General features: G+C 40.2%; 1 protein-coding gene across 1 annotated transcript in view; it reads left to right on the forward strand.

The window, feature by feature from the left end:
* Positions 1 to 16806, forward strand: part of RAPGEF5 (Rap guanine nucleotide exchange factor 5) — a 393851-nt gene that overhangs the window by 36097 nt on the left and 340948 nt on the right. The window lies entirely within an intron of this gene.

The raw sequence follows: 16806 nt of genomic DNA on the forward strand, positions 1-16806 counted from the left end.
AAAGACGCTGTCGAACTACAATCAGCTACAGATACTGCAGCTTTTATGCAGTGAAGTGATGCAATTAAAGGCTAATATTGCATCATCTCAGTATACATGCAATTTTCTATTGGTCACCAGTATCAATTGCGCAATATGCAGCTGAAGTTGCATCATAATTTTGAATGGCTTACGTCATTAGATGGGTGAATATATCATGGAAACTAGAGCCAATCAACATTTTTTAGGGTCATTTTCGTTTTCAGCACCCCAAAATTATGTAAGATTAGCTAATTTTATGCCCAAAACTTTTTACCTGTTGAACAGTGTGACTGGGAGGGCTGAGAAGTAGCAGTGTGTTGACTCCAGGCTCTGCACACAGGCAGTATGGAGAAATTGCAGATTGAGGTTTACCTGTCATTAAAGGCCAGCCAGAAGCAAATGAGTGCTGCTCAGAGAAAGAGAGAGAACAGTCTGATGACAGCTGCACTGTTCTGGCTGCTGGACACAGCTCTGATCTGTGGGATGCCGGGACACTGTTCAGATTCCATTACAGTCCCGCAGGTTCCAGGATGGTTGGGAGGTATGTATCATGCACCCTCAATTTGGTCTTTGTTCACAAGACATGCACAACTCTGTGGGCACTAGCTTCATTGGAGTCTTGCAAAAAAGAGGGGCAGAGGAAAGCCAGGGAGTCCACTGAAGTAAAGATGAGGTGCCTCCAGAACTATCTGGTAGGGTGCTGCCTAAAGCATACAATGAAAAAAAAAAGTGCGTAGTCTTTTTTTTCTTTTTCTTTGTTTTTTTCATTGGAGTGGGATCATGAGCCCCCCCCCCCCCCTATATATGATAGCTGCATCCCCATATCATGTGGCTGGAACTAAAACCCAATGGCATCTTCTTGTCATGACAGACATGCGTGTTTACATTGTTGCTAATAGCAAACAAACCCTACGTGATGCTTCCATTATTATTATTTTTTTGCAGAGCAGTGAACACTAACTTGAATTTTAGCAACTCTGGTATAAATAGCCAATAAACTACTACATAAGTCACTCCCCCCACCCCACCCCCATCCCTACTGCTTAAAGTACATTACATACTGTACTTCGGAGTAATGAGGAGCATTTGTCTTGCTCCAGCATATTCTTACCACTCACTCATATTGGAGGACAAAACTACTCATAGTAGTAAATGGCTTGTTTGTGGCCAGTCACAGCAAATGCCTATAGAATTCTGATGGTATGTATGGAACTATGGCTCATTAACTGCCAATATCTACTTTTCTCACATTGCAACTATCTCCAGCATGTGTATCATAATCTTCTATAAACCAAATAATTGTGCATGTAATAGCTGTGCATTTATCTGTCCCCAGGGGCGTATTTGCTGCAAGGCAAACAAGGTGTTTGCCTAGGGTGGCACTTTTCAGGGGGACGGCGGCACCGCGTGGGAGGAATAGTGCCTAATCATTGGTATCAGTGGGAGGAATAGTGCCCCATCATTGGTATCAGTGGAAGGAATAGTGTCACATCATTGGTGTCAGTGGAAGGAATAGTGTCACATCATTGGTGTCAGTGGGAGGAATAGTGTCCCATCATTGGTGTGAGTGGGATGAATAGTGCCCCATCATTAGTGGCAGTGGGAGGAATAGTGTCCCATCATTGGTGTGAGTGGGATGAATAGTGCCCCATCATTAGTGGCAGTGGGAGGAATAGTGCCCCATCATTGGTGTCAGTGGGATGAATAGTGCCCCATCATTGGTATCAGTGGAAGGAATAGTGTCCCATCATTGGTGTCAGTGGGAGGAATAGTGTCCCATCATTGGTGTGAGTGGGATGAATAGTGCCCCATCATTAGTGGCAGTGGGAGGAATAGTGCCCCATCATTAGTGTCAGTGGGAGGAATAGTGTCCCATCATTGGTGTCAGTGGGATGAATAGTGCCCCATCATTGGTATCAGTGGAAGGAGTAGTGTCCCATCATTGGTGTCAGTGGGATGAATAGTGCCCCATCATTTGTGTCAGTGGGATGAATAGTGCCCCATCATTGGTATCAGTGGAAGGAGTAGTGTCCCATCATTTGTGTCAGTGGGATGAATAGTGCCCCATCATTGGTATCAGTGGAAGGAATAGTGTCCCATCATTGGTGTCAGTGGGCGGAGCTCTAATAGGAAGAGGTGGAGCCTAAAGAGGAAGGGGGTGGAGTTTGCAGATAAAAGGGTGGGACACATTTAGATGCGAGGAGGGGGGGGGGGAAAGATTTTAGTCTTGCCTAGGGCAGCACAAAACCAAAATACACCACTGGCTGTCCCAATGAGGAAATGACTTTCTATAGCAGACTGTTGGTCGAGGACCATATGCCATACAAGTGTGTATGTAAATAAAGAAGTATGAGAACATATTTGTGTTAAAGAAGTTTTCAGCTTAGCTGTGTTTTCACACCATCACATGGCCTTGTTATGAAGTGGAAAAGTGTTATTTGCCTTGTAGTTATCACTGTAGAGAGGAGAAACATGTGAATACGTTTTATAAATAGCATTATTGCTTTGTACACATCAGCTTCAAACACTAACAGTTCTTGATATCTTACAGGCAGTGTTTTAATTCCTATTGTGGGAAAAGGAGCAGATGTCACTCAGGGGGCTGTGAACATGGATAAGGAATGTTTATTGCTGAACTGAGCATTTTGTAAATATTGCACTAGTTTAAAGATTAAGTTCACTTTTTGTGGAAAAATAATAAATGCTCATATTTTTGCAGGAAAAAAAATTGCATTTATTAATCTTCCCCCTACAAAGCCTGGAAAGCATTGCATCTGTGGATCAGGGGTGCAATGCTAGACACTTGCAGACAAGCCCTACAGCTTTCAGCCTGTACTTACAGCCTGACTGTTTAAGAGATGCAGGAATGAATGAACTACAACGCCACTCGTCAGCAACACTGCTATTCATTTAGAACAAGTCGTCAGCCGCAATGGCTGACAGTAGTTGTAGTTCGGGCTTTCCCAGGAAATTGTGAATGAATGACAGGGCTGTGTGGTTGGAGCCCCATGTGGCTGCTTTATTTTCAAATAGTGGCAATGGGCATAGGGAGATGATTCCCTACTCACTGTCACAGGGAGGGGGAGAGGCGGAGAGGCTGCAGTTGCTGGAACATGTTACATGTTCCACCTGAAATATGGGTGGAACATGTAACATGTTCCAAAAAGTGAAATTAGCCTTTAATGACATATGGCTTCCTTATAACCTGCTTCTCTAATCTCAGTACAAGTTTATGGGTCACCTTAGACCAATAAGGAACCTTTGATCAGTATACCCCTAAGGCTACATCCGCATGAGCATCTAGCCACGCACTGTGTGTGAATCTAGCTGCTTCCACTGCAGGTAATAACAGCCTTCCATTGCACTGTATCGGCTCGGTGACCACGGCTATCTAAACACTGCTGTCAGTCCCAGCCACATGAATTAGTAAATTCATGCCATTGGGATTTGCAGTGTGGCTTAGCTGGCTTATCCTGTAATTAATTTTTGTCTCATCAGATCTATAAAATCTGTTTATGAACTACCTTCATGTAAATCTGGCACAGTGCATGAAATTTAAAGTATATGTGAACTCTCATCTTGTAAAACAACCCATTCAGCTTAAAATAGAAATGAAAGGCAAAACATCTGTGTATAGATATAAAAGATATTTTTTTTCCCCTTTTATATACAGTCAGGTCCATAAATATTGGGGCATCGACACAATCCTAACATTTTTGGCTCTATACACCACCACAATGGATATGAAATGAAACGAACAAGATGTGCTTTAACTGCAGACTGTCAGCTTTAATTTGAGGGTATTTACATCCAAATCAGGTGAACAGTGTAGGAATTACAACAGTTTGCGTATGTACCTCCCACTTGTTAAGGGACCAAAAGTAATGGGACAGAATAATAATCATAAATTAAGCTTTTACTTTTTAATACTTGGTTGCAAATCCTTTGCAGTCAATTACAGCCTGAAGTCTGGAACGCATAGACATCACCAGACGCTGGGTTTCATCCCTGGTGATGCTCTGCCAGGCCTCTACTGCAACTGTCTTCAGTTTCTGCTTGTTCTTGAGGCATTTTCCCTTCAGTTTTGTCTTCAGCAAGTGAAATGCATGCTCAATCGGATTCAGGTCAGGTGATTGACTTGACCATTGCATAACATTCCACTTCTTTCCCTTAAAAAACTCTTTGGTTGCTTTTGCAGTATGCTTTGGGTCATTGTCCATCTGCACTGTGAAGCGGCGTCCAATAAGTTGTGAAGCATTTGGCTGAATATGAGCAGATAATATTGCCCGAAACACTTCTGAATTCATCCTGCTGCTTTTGTCAGCAGTCACATCATCAATAAATACAAGAGAACCAGTTCCATTGGCAGCCATACATGCCCACGTCATGACACTACCACCACCATGCTTCACTGATGAGGTGGTATGCTTAGGATCATGAGCAGTTCCTTTCCTTCTCCATACTCTTCTCTTCCCATCACTCTGGTACAAGTTGATCTTGGTCTCATCTGTCCATAGGATGTTGTTCCAGAACTGTGAAGGCTGTTTTAGATGTCGTTTGGCAAACTCTAATCTGGCCTTCCTGTTTTTGAGGCTCACCAATGGTTTCCATCTTGTGGTGAACCCTCTGTATTCACTCTGGTGAAGTCTTCTCTTGATTGTTGACTTTGACACACATACACCTACCTCCTGGAGAGTGTTCTTGATCTGGCCAACTGTTGTGAAGGGTGTTTTCTTCACCAGGGAAAGAATTCTTTGGTCATCCACCACAGTTGTTTTCCATGGTCTTCCGGGTCTTTTGGTGTTGCTGAGCTCACCGGTGCATTCCTTCTTTTTAAGGATGTTCCAAACAGTTGTTTTGGCCACGCCTAATGTTTTTGCTATCTCTCTGATGGGTTTGTTTTGTTTTTTCAGGCTAATGATGGCTTGCTTCACTGATAGTGACAGCTCTTTGGATCTCATCTTGAGAGTTGACAGCAACAGATTCCAAATGCAAATAGCACACTTGAAATGAACTCTGGACCTTTTATCTGCTCATTGTAATTGAGATAATGAGGGAATAACACACACCTGGACATGAAACAGCTGAGAAGCCAATTGTCCCATTACTTTTGGTCCCTTATCAAGTGGGACGCACATGTGCAAACTGTTGTAATTCCTACACCGTTTACCTGATTTGGATGTAAATACTCTCAAATTAAAGCTGACAGTCTGCAGTTAAAGCACATCTTGTTCGTTTCATTTCAAATCCATTGTGGTGGTGTATAGAGCCAAAAATGTTAGAATTGTGTTGATGTCCCAATATTTATGGGCCTGACTGTAAGTGATTACATACCCTCTGTTTTAAGCTGTACAAGGATCATAGAGAGCTGGGGGAGAAGAAGCAGTAGAAAATTGACCGTGCTGTGCTCTCCTGCTTAGTGTGGTCAGTTTTCGATAGGAAAGCAGAGGGACTGGCAGGAATACCAGTGATTTCACACAAAAGAAGCAATACAAAGAGAACAGGATACTTTTTAATATAAGTACATGGTACAGCAAGCACATATCAGCAATATGTAATTTTGGGTTGACATATTCTATATACGTCACGGCTTTGTTGTGAGAACACTATACAATTTATACCTGAGTACTTATTTATCTTGTAGAATACAGATGTGCAGTAGAATGTTAACATTGGAGCCAAATGGTGCAGTATATTTTTATATAGCACTGGGGGAGGCATTACTCCTGCAACAGTGGCAATTATAAACCTTGCATGGTGTCATAGAGTAGGATCCAATTGCTGTTGAGTGGCAGGGATTATTATTATTATCATTATTATTATATGTTGTTTTTTTTCTCTTTTTTTATGGTGTGCCCTATGTAGGCATTCTGTCAGACTGAAGAATCCTTTGGTTGATGTGTCCAGCATTACTGGCATCATTGAAACAGTTGAATAAAGCTCCCTTCAGCTGCATGCCTGAGCTGTATAAAGATTAATGAATAAGCTAGATGTGGAGATTATTGCATAGAAAATGGAATCCCTGACAATCGTCACAGCAATAAGAGAGCTGGATTGACAAATCCTTTGTATATGAGCCCAGAGCAGATAACATAAACCCTTTCATACAAAACAAACTGCAGTTTTCACACGAGTACTGCTATATTGAGTTTTACATGCTTATCTTACTGGTATCTCAATTATGATCATATTGGATTTGATAAAATTCCACTAAGTCAGTGTATGTAAAGCAGAGGGGAATATATTTGGTTCCATTCAGATTTAATTAAGAGCCAGTCTTTTGAGTAATCCTTTATTATGCCCTATATTTCCATTGAACTCTGTCCTGCAGATAAATGCTCTGATATTCTGCATTCTTAATGGCAAGGGTCCCTTTATGGTTATGTGAATGGTGCCTTTTTCACATGGTACAACTGTAAAGGTAGCATGGCATAATGTCTTAACTGATTTCCATCAGTGATGCAACAGAATGGTGTGTCACTATAGATAAATCATATGTATAGAAAACAAGGTGCAATTTTAGGGAGTTTTTTTCAGGACTTTTAAGTATGTTGGAAATTTTCTTTTGTTCACTAATAGAAGTAATCTACCTTCTGATTTTTTTTTAAATGTGCATCATCATCATCATCATATCTTGGGCCTCTCTAGAACACATCTGTTAGCAAAACCTAAGGCATTTTATGAATTTGTTTAATGTACATATCAAGAAATTGTGATTTATGCAGCAATGTTCTCTGGTAGCATAATATGAGTTACTAAAGTCTCTGTTACATTGGAGGAGGGCCCTGGCTAACATCCGAGAACATGGTTGGGCATACACATGAAATGATGGACACTCAGGAGAGTTCACCACCCAGACTGCAGTGCATCATAACTCAAAAACCATAAACTTTAGCTCAGGCAAGGACATAATTAAGTTAGCTCTATCTTGGCAGGATTATTAGGATCCCTCTGTGCGGTCTCGCCAATCTATGTGGATTACCGTACCCAACTGCTTCTGAGCATGATGCCATGCTTGAAAGAACAGGGGATTATAGCATATAACTACATGTTGTTTTAATTGTATATTGCTTGGTGGTTCTTATGGTTCTTAGTATTTACACATGGATGTGGTCCATATAATGAGATGTATTTCTAATCTACATATGCATTCTAGAAACATGTTTGGATGAAAACAACATCTGCATATGTAGTATTTGTTAATTCATGTTAAGGATATCATAATGGATATTATTCTACTGGGAACGTATGAAAAAAGTTTGGGCTTTTGATACTGGGAGGCTGGTGAGTTCCCAAACCTCTCCTTTTCCTGCTCATTTCTGTTTGTTTGGAAGGAGCAATGCGCGCTAGTTGTGGTCATGTGCACTGCTCTATGAACATTGCAAATCCCATAGTGCAGAGTCCATCTCTTGTTTTTTTTTAAACCAGACTTAAAGGATAACTTCACCTTTTTTGACAAAAATAATAAATGCCCTTTTTTTGCAGGTAAAAAAATGTGCTTTTATTATTTTTGTCTGCAGGAGCCTGGAAAGCATTGCACCAGTGATCAGCAGATTGCTGATGCCATTCAGGTCTCCTGCAGACCTGTCAGAATATCTGATTGCCGTACAGGATGTACGAGAAAGCAGATATTCTGACAGAAAGCTTCAATGAACTACCACAATGCTCCACAGCACCATGGTAGTTCATTTAAAACTACAAGCCAACAGCTGCTAAGGCTGCAGGGACTTGTAGGCACGTATTCACAGAACACTGGGAAGCCCCACACGGCCACACTGTTTTCAAATCTGAGAGAGAGTACGGGAAAACATCACCCTGTACTATCTGTTAGAGAGAGGGTGGGGGGCGGGTGCTTCTGCAGCTTTGGGAACATGTTACATGTTCGACCCTAAAAATGGGTGGAACATGTAACATGCTCCCAAAGGTGAACTTATCCTTTAATGTTAATAAAGTGTTTCCTATAAAATATTTGTCCATAGTTTACTGCAGTGATTCTCAACCTCTTTTCAGTCAAGGTAGCCTTTAAAATTCTGCACAATCTTGGGGCACCCATTACAAAATGTAAAAAAACTAAACTAATAATTTTATAGAACGCGGCAAAATCTGCACGTGTGACACCCAGCGTCAGAGGTGATTTAATCTTTCAAAGCAAATACACCTTTGCACACTGGTACTGAGTAGTATTCCAGTGATTCTCTTCTCCCTCAGTTTCTCTCCCTCATTCAGCTAATGTGACCCCAGTACCGATGGAGAGGGTCAGAAGGAGGGGAAAGCAAGGAAGCTGTGCAGGTGCCTAACATCCTTCTTATCAGCTGATGACATCACTGTTTTTTTATGAAAGTTGTATTGTGCATTGTGTGGCTTTGTGTAACTAAAAGGCAGGATTGATCCACCTGCTGGCTTGTATTACATTTTTGGGCATTTCATCAAGTCACCCCTGAAGAAACCTGAAGGCACCCTAGGGTTTACAGCATTGCACACAACGCCCCAATTTTTCTTATCATATTTGAAATCTATTTCAAAGGAAAATAATTACACTGATGAAGGAAAAACAGCAGACAGGTCTGTGTCCAGGGCTGATCATTCACTGCTAACTTCTCCATGAGCGATTACATGCGTGCCGCTGTGATTAACTGCGGTAGCTGTCAGACTCCCATTTCTTTTAATGTGGGTGCATGTATTTGTTGTTGGCTCCTTAGTGAATTGATTTGTATTAACAAATGTACTATTTAAAAGCATAATTTTCTTTTAATTTTTGATAGAATGAGGGAGGGCTATAACCTCTGTCACTTTTTTTTTACCATTTGTGACCCATTAGGGAGATTCTCCTTCACTTTCTGTCCCATACAGAAAACCAGATGTGAGAGGAAATCGCTCCAAAGTGAAGGAATCCCTGGTTGTCACCATAACTAGTATCCCCATTGAAAGATTTCCCCTTTATAACTGTTCTAGGGACAGCCCAAAATTTTAGATTTTTCTTTAACTTTCACATTTGATAATGGTAAACATGGCAAATAGTATGAAAGAGTGAATCTCCCAAAGGGGGCACAGATAGCAATAAAAACCCGATGTCCTGTGTGCTAATCCCTCTCCACTCCAGACAAAATGTTATACTTTTAAATATAGCTACATTTTTCAACATTGTTGTAGATTGGTTAATTGAAATGCTAAAATACCTGCAGTGTAGTAGCTGTAGTAGCCGACAAAAGCAGAGGTTTGGATTTAGAGTGATACCATTTATTGGCTAACTAAAAAGATTGTAGTGCAAGTGTTTAAAGCACACTGGTATTTTCAGACAATAACTAGTGGTAATATGAAGAAAAAGTAATGGAGGAAAAAGCATCTGTGGTTTACAGTAGGCTACATTTGAAGTGTTTAACCACACCTCAATTACCAGCGGCAGGGTTATACTGATTTCTGTGGCTGGGATTGACATCTGTGTTTGGATAGCTGCAATCGCCAAGTTCGTAAGTGCAGCCGGAGTTACTTGTAAATGTTCACACAGCCAGACATTACCTGTGCCGATTGTGGGTGGATGTGATTTATGTGCGTCCAACAATAATCACTGCAGGTAGTCACTTGCTTTGTACTTCGTTATGAACAGCTGCACCTGCCGACAGACTGGCATTGCACTGTATAGATACTGCAGCCACTTCTATCCACTCACAGCTGACAGTCCCAGGGATATGTATATATTTGACCCTTGGATTTGCAGCATGGCTAAACTCCCAAGCAGATGTACTGTAGACTTACATGATCATTCTTGCACTTTAATTTGGGGCTTTGATTAGATGTGGCAATGCTGTGTCTTTTGCTTGAAATTATTGTACTAACAGATGTTCCTCTATTCCAGCTCGGAAGGTTTTTGGGACATATGCTGTTTTGGGTACCAGATAACTGGAGTCTTTGAAACACACTGGGAGAGATTTACTAAAACTGGAGTGTGCAAAATCTGTTGAAGCTCTACATATGAACCAATCGGCTTCCATGTTTTATTGACAAAGCTTAACTAAATAAACTGAACATAGAATCTGATTGGCTACCATCCACAGCTGCACCAGATTCTGAGTGCTCCAGTTGATCTCTCCAATGGTCTAGCGGGAGCTGATCATTTGCTGCATGTAGTCTCTTAGCATAACTTGATCCATTCATATGGACAAAAGGTGAGAAGCCTATATAACTACATCAGACTCATGCATCAAGTCTAACATAAACTCTACTACCATGCCTTTGTAGGTGCTGTATGTAGCATGTCAGAGCTATGGCTCAACCAGAGTGCTTTCTCTTTTCTTATTCTCCATTGAGATTTTTTAATCTGGACGGAAATCATAATATCAGCAACTGCTGACAATGTTGCAAGCACTAAATACACAGACTGCTGCAAGCACAGTTTGTGATACAATTGTTACCGGATCATCAAAGCAGATGTAGGTTTTCATTTAGTCTGCATTCATTGTCACAATAAGGACACATCTCTTTGCCTATTCAAGTCTTGTCCCTATTCAGATAAATTTCATATCCAATATTTGACTACATAAATCTGCTCATAAGGCCTCTTAGAATCTTTCAGTCTCTTTGTGACTTTCAGGTTGGCAAGTTATGCAATAACAATTTTAGCACTTTGTCATTACCTTACATGTGTCATGGAATGTGATAATTGCAGTCACAGGGAAGTCTATTGGTGTCATGTATGCATGTACTGCAGCATGAATTCAAAGTAGGAGAATGGAGAGTCAATGGATTTCATTCTGGCAATTTTTCATTGTATTGTACTTAGTATAGTTTATTGCAGATATATATATATATATATATATATATATATATATATATATATATGAGCAAACACTCATTGTGTACAGCTTTTCATGTCTCAACATTATCACATAATTTCCTTGTTATTATTCTTTACACATATACATCCTCTATACAGTGTTACTTGTTGTCTTGAGTTCGCGACTTGCTGCTTCCTACATGTTTTCCATGCATCTTTCCTTTCTGCTTTTTGCAAGATCACCTCACATCTTCCTCTCTGCTTCTTGTTTGTGCTCCTGACATCTTGTCTGAAGCTAGCTTGCTTTCCAGACATATCTCTCCTTGCTTGCTTTTCTGATGCTTTCCTCTTCGCTTCTTGCTTGCTTTCATGAAGTTCCCTCTACTTGGATTTGCTTGTTGTCCTGAAATCTCTTTCCTTGCTTCTTGCTTGCTGTCCTGAAGTCTTTTCTCCTTTCTTGCTCTTCTGACACCTTCCTTCTTGTTTCTAGGCTGCTCTCTTGACATTTTCCTCTCTGCCTTTGCTTACATTCTTGATGCTTCCTTCTTTGTTTCTTGCTGCTTTGCTGACAGCACCCTTTCGACTGTTTGCTTGCTTTTCTTAAAGTCTTAGTAAAGTCACCTGTATGATATATACATACAGGCAAGCCTATAATAAGGCTTACATGTAGGTACAGTAAATATCTCCTAAATGTGCACTGTTTAGGAGATATTTACTTTAGTAGCAGGCGTTGACACAGTCCATTCATAGCTCTGTGCTGTGGCTCGTGCACATGCGCATGGGCCACTGGAGGGATAACTTTTAAGGTACATCTGTCACAATGTGCTAGTATGCAATGCAAACTAGCACATTGTGACATTATCCTGCAGGGGCCCAATTTTTTTTTTTTTGTTTACAACCACTTTAAGTCCTATTTTCTGAAGGCTGTTTGCCAATATCCTCCCCTTTCTACCTATTCATAGATCTCCTGACAACCCGTTTGCCATTTCAGTACCTTCTCGATTCCTCTGTATACCTTATTTTTTATTATTTTCTCTCCCTTTTCTAATGTTCTCAACCGTGTTTTCTATTTTTCTTTTGCTGTCATATGAGCTAGAAGTGTGTCTCTGGGTTTGTTGTCATGACTTATCAATGCTCATCATCCGTTTCAGTTTTAGTTCAGAAAATTCCCAGGTTTAACATTTGACTAGGGCTTTGTGTGCTGCCAATAAACAGATCACCTCAATGAAGTCAGAGAGCTTAAGGGCGACAGGCGGGGCTACAAAAGCATGAATATGGACAAGTGTACAGTTTGAATGAATTAGTTTATAATCCAGGGGTGTGACTCTACAAGCAGAGACAACCACATTAAAGCAGACACTACTAGACAGACAGCTCATGAACTTCAGAAAATCTCTCTGGGTATCACATGCAGTATAAAATGTAATGTTACTTTTATTGCCTTAGTGTCATTTACTGGCGAATGCAGGTCTTTTCGAATGCCAGTTTTATTTTTATTTTAAATGTCTTATTCTGTATTTTAACTAATAAAGTCAACTTTTTAAATTTAGCGTTATATGTATATGGTGGGAAAGTTCCTGTCTCAGCTTAAACCACTGAATAATAATTTTAATTCACATATTTAGTATAAAGTGAAAGCTGAACTCTAATCAAGCAGCTACATGTATAGAGCAGGTTTGTCCAACCTGCGGGCCACGTGTTTGGAATGTGGCCTAACACAAAATAGCAAACTTACTTAATGTTGATTTTTTAAAAAAATAATTTTTGTAAAAAATGCATTTATACATCCCGCCAAAGAAAAATTTGACCGCACCTCTTTACTGGACTTTTCTACGTTTTATCTTCCCTAAGAAAAATATCCCACTCTTTCCAAATACACCTTCATGTTATCAGTTTTCAGCAGCACCTATATTTGTGGGCAACTTTTTTCAAGAAGGAGATTTAGGGCTCGTTCACACTAGGCTGTTTTGCCAACGCTTGCCAAACGCCCCTATAGCGTTTGGCAAGCGTTGGTCCGGTGTTTGTGGAGCGTTTTTAACGCTCGGCAAACGCTCCGCAAACGCCGCATGCGCGGTTTAGCGGCGATTGCTAGGCGTTTGCTGAGCGTTAATAACGCCCCACAAAGCCTATAATGCAGTTTGAGTGGTGTTACCGCTCCGCAAACGCCCCGCAACCGCGTCGCAACCGCACCGCAAACGCCGGCCGGGCGTTTGCGGAGCGGCACCATAGACGAGAATAGGAGGCTTCAAAGCCTCCTGACTCGTCCAGAGGCGTCCGTTTTGCCGCGACGCAACGCGACGCGACGCAAACGCTCCCGTTAGAACAGCACCATGTGCTGTAATGTGCAGAATTGGCAGAGGCGTTTGGGAAGCGGTAAAAACGCTTCCCAAACGCCTCTCTGCCGCCTGCACACAAGGCTAGTGTGAACGTAGCCTTAGAACCAAAATATCTGATGAGCACCTTGAGAATTCATGGGGAATTACTACTACATTCATCAAACCAGATATTCATGCATTAGTTTATCAAAAACAGTGTCAAATACCGCTGGTTTTATGTTATCCTCTTTTACTTTTATAATAAAAAATATTACAAAGAAAATGAAGTTTTATTACTCAGGTACATTATCTTTATCAGTGATCTGCCTGACTTTTTCTGCTCATTAGCTATGCTTCTTGTTAGTGTATTTTATGTGTGGCCCAAGAAATTTCCTCTTCTTCCAATGTGGCCCAGGAAAGTCAAAAGGTTGGACACCCCTGATATTGAGTATGGTAGAGAAAGGAAGTGGTGGAAAATGTCTCTACTTGGGACAGAGTTAAAAAATAAAACCCCTTAGCTCCAAGGAAGGGAGTACGTTCCCTGAGATGTGTAAGCATGCCAATCTGTATCTGCTTGGGCCAGATGACACTGTGCCATAGCTGGATAAGAATTTTGTGATTTTTGTTTGTCTTATTTTATGTCTGTGAGTGTGTTTTCCACTTATGTGTTGTTGGGAATGCGCTAGGCGTTTGTGCCCTCATGTGTTTTTACAGTTTTCTCTGTCAAGATTCCCCAGTCTGAGGACGGCAGCATCGGTGAGGCAATATGGGTGGTGGAGGTGGTACTTTCCAGGTGTGTATACCTTCTGAGCGCTAGGGTGTTCATGTACACTGGTGCATTTTTTTAAACTTATACCTGTGTTCAAGATAGATATTTGGTGTTGCCATAACTAGCTGTGTGCCAGTAGTCTCTCTCTCTAGTACCAGTCCAGCACAATATAATAAAGCCTAAATTTAGATTATTAAAAAAATCTAAGCAAGGGACAGTACTTGATAAATGAAAGGTCAGCCTCCTCCATTCATAGAGTGCTTTTCATTCATGGAAGCTATAGTACAGCTTCTATGAATGGAGGAGTTTAGGAGGGCACAGAAAGAGTGAGTATAGTTGGCACTCAGGACAATTGCCTGTGATAGGTCCAATGCTTTTATTAACCCATGAACCAGCAGAAGATTACAACTTTGAGGGGATGGGGGGAATAGGGCAGAACTATTACTTAAGTAAAGCTTGACATGTGAGATGATCATCACCTGATGTGTATGACACATAATGCAGACACACCTGACCGACAGAGGAGGGAATTATTGATAACACTGCTAGAAAACCTAAGCTACACTGTTCAACAAATTTTTATTTTTTGCCAGTTTTGGAAACAAAAGGATCCATTTCTTAATGAATTTCACATTCTGAGTTCAAATATAACAATGAAATTTGTCAATTGGCTCTAGTTTTTCTGTAAACGGAAAGTTTTCTACTATAGGCGTAATGACTACATAATGCACAATAATTATATAGATAGATGTCTTTCCACAAATATAAAGCAAGTGATATTGACTACATAACAAAGCCTAAATGGCATAATATATTGCATAGGATTACCAAGAAAAATTATAGCCATAAGCTAAGTTGAATCATTTTAATACTTAGGATTCTCACTAGTTTTGTCTTCAGTTTGTGTCGGTTTTGCTTCTCTTGGCTTTTCTCTTGTATTCGAGGAAAGGGCTATCTCTTACAACTGCACGTGACTACACGCTTCAGGTTCTTCCTCACTTGACTCAACCACGAAGGATTCTGGTGCTTTAGGAATTGGTAGCCCCTCTCCATGAGGAACTGGACGTATTGCCGATGGAATATTTGGATAGTGCACAGATAACTTTTTCTTCTTATTTAGCCCTTTTACAATTGGAGGCACCATACAAAAGTAATAATTGCTAACATGATCTGTTGGCTCTCTCCAAATCATTGGCACAGCGAAAGGCATAGATGCCTTTTTTCCATTCAACCATTGCTCCAGAGCCGTCCCACAAGAATTGCAGCATATATGTGGTGCCCAGCTCTTGTCCTGGTCTCCTATCTTGCAGCCAAAATACAAGTTGTAGGCTTTCTTAATCATTCCTGTTATCCTCCTTTTTTGTGAGATAAAAGTTATTTCACCGCAGATATAGCAGAAATTATCTGCTTTATTCACACAAGTTCGAGGCATTACTGAGTAGCCTATATAAGCATAAAACGAAATGTAAAGACGCTGTCGAAATACAATCAGCTACAGATACTGCAGCTTTTATGCAGTGAAGTGATGCAATTAAAGGCTAATATTGCATCATCTCAGTATACATGCAATTTTTTTTTATAATACATGAAATAACAAGTACCAGATTTTGGAACTCCATTTTTTCTCTGCCTCATTCAGTATTCCTCAGTTGGTTGACAAGCTATATAAGTACTTTTGCTCTTTAAACTCTGACCTCTGTCGACATCAAAGAAAGCAATGCACTGTATCAAATATCTTTTGACACTTTATCCTGTTAATCCCCTTTTTTCCAAATGACAGCCTATCCTAATATGCATAGTATAATGGGTGGGGTATATGGAATTTTACTCTGAATGTTGTTACAGCAATTTAGTTTAATTACTTTGTTGCCCTAATTTTTAAATATGTTTTTTTTTTTCAAGTTGCAAGTACTTTCTTTTTAAATAGAGCAGTGTCACATCTATCATCTGATAACTATGCAGTAATACAGTAGTAACTAATAAAAAATATTTTTATACAGGATTTTTATAGCACCAATAGTTTGCGCAGTGCTTTACAAAATGAAGGCAGACATTATAGCTACAATACAATTTGTTATAAAAGAAATCAGAGGGCCCTGCTAAAAAATTAAGCAATTTAAAAAATCTTTGTTCTAACATTTACTGTTCTGGACCTTGTAAATCAGCCTCTCTCAACCTTTTTAAAGCAGAACTTTGCTTTCTTGATCAGCATTGATTATGTTTTACTCTTATGCTGCTAGCAGTAGTAAAGAGATAGGAAAGTATATCATATTTACTTTTGTTAATTTTTTTTTTTACATTTCCTCAGTTACTTCCTGATTTACAAGTCAAGGCAGATGATGTCTTACATTCCAGGAGTCATCAGAAGGGGAGGAGGGTTTTTCTCAGCTAAGCACACCCTCCTGCCTGCATGCATGAGCTAAGGGTAGATGGATTTCAAAAAGTAAATGCTACATGTATCATCTGCCCTTACTTAAGATAGCTGTAGCCAGAAATGCTAGGGGGTGTTTTTCAAAGTGAGTTCTCTGCAAATTTAAACATGGAGATAGATGGATGGGGAGTTTGCTTTGAAAATTAAAAATACATGAAATAGCATTTTTGGTTTGTGCTGCTCAGATGCAGTGTATTTCCACTTTTCATTGGAGGAACTTTTGAAATAACGTTTTGGCTCCAGGGATCCTCTGATTATAATTATTATATTTACAGCGCACAGTACATTAGTGTGATGGTCAGCAGAAAGAATGCTTCTTACATTTGTGGTCATTGGCAATAATTCCCTCATTACAAATAGCTAAAAAGATCAATGGTGTCAGTAGTTACTCATCTGAGTGGCAGAAATCACTTATTGGTGAAGGAACCCTAGAATTCCTTTGTTTATCACATCCCCACCTCCCTGCTTGTCTGTAGCACTGCACCCAGGCAACAGCAGG

This window comes from Staurois parvus, unplaced genomic scaffold (genome assembly GCF_062004578.1).
Source record: "Staurois parvus isolate SC_StPar_1 unplaced genomic scaffold, SC_StPar_1.0 ptg000136l, whole genome shotgun sequence".
NCBI lineage: Eukaryota > Metazoa > Chordata > Amphibia > Anura > Ranidae > Staurois > Staurois parvus.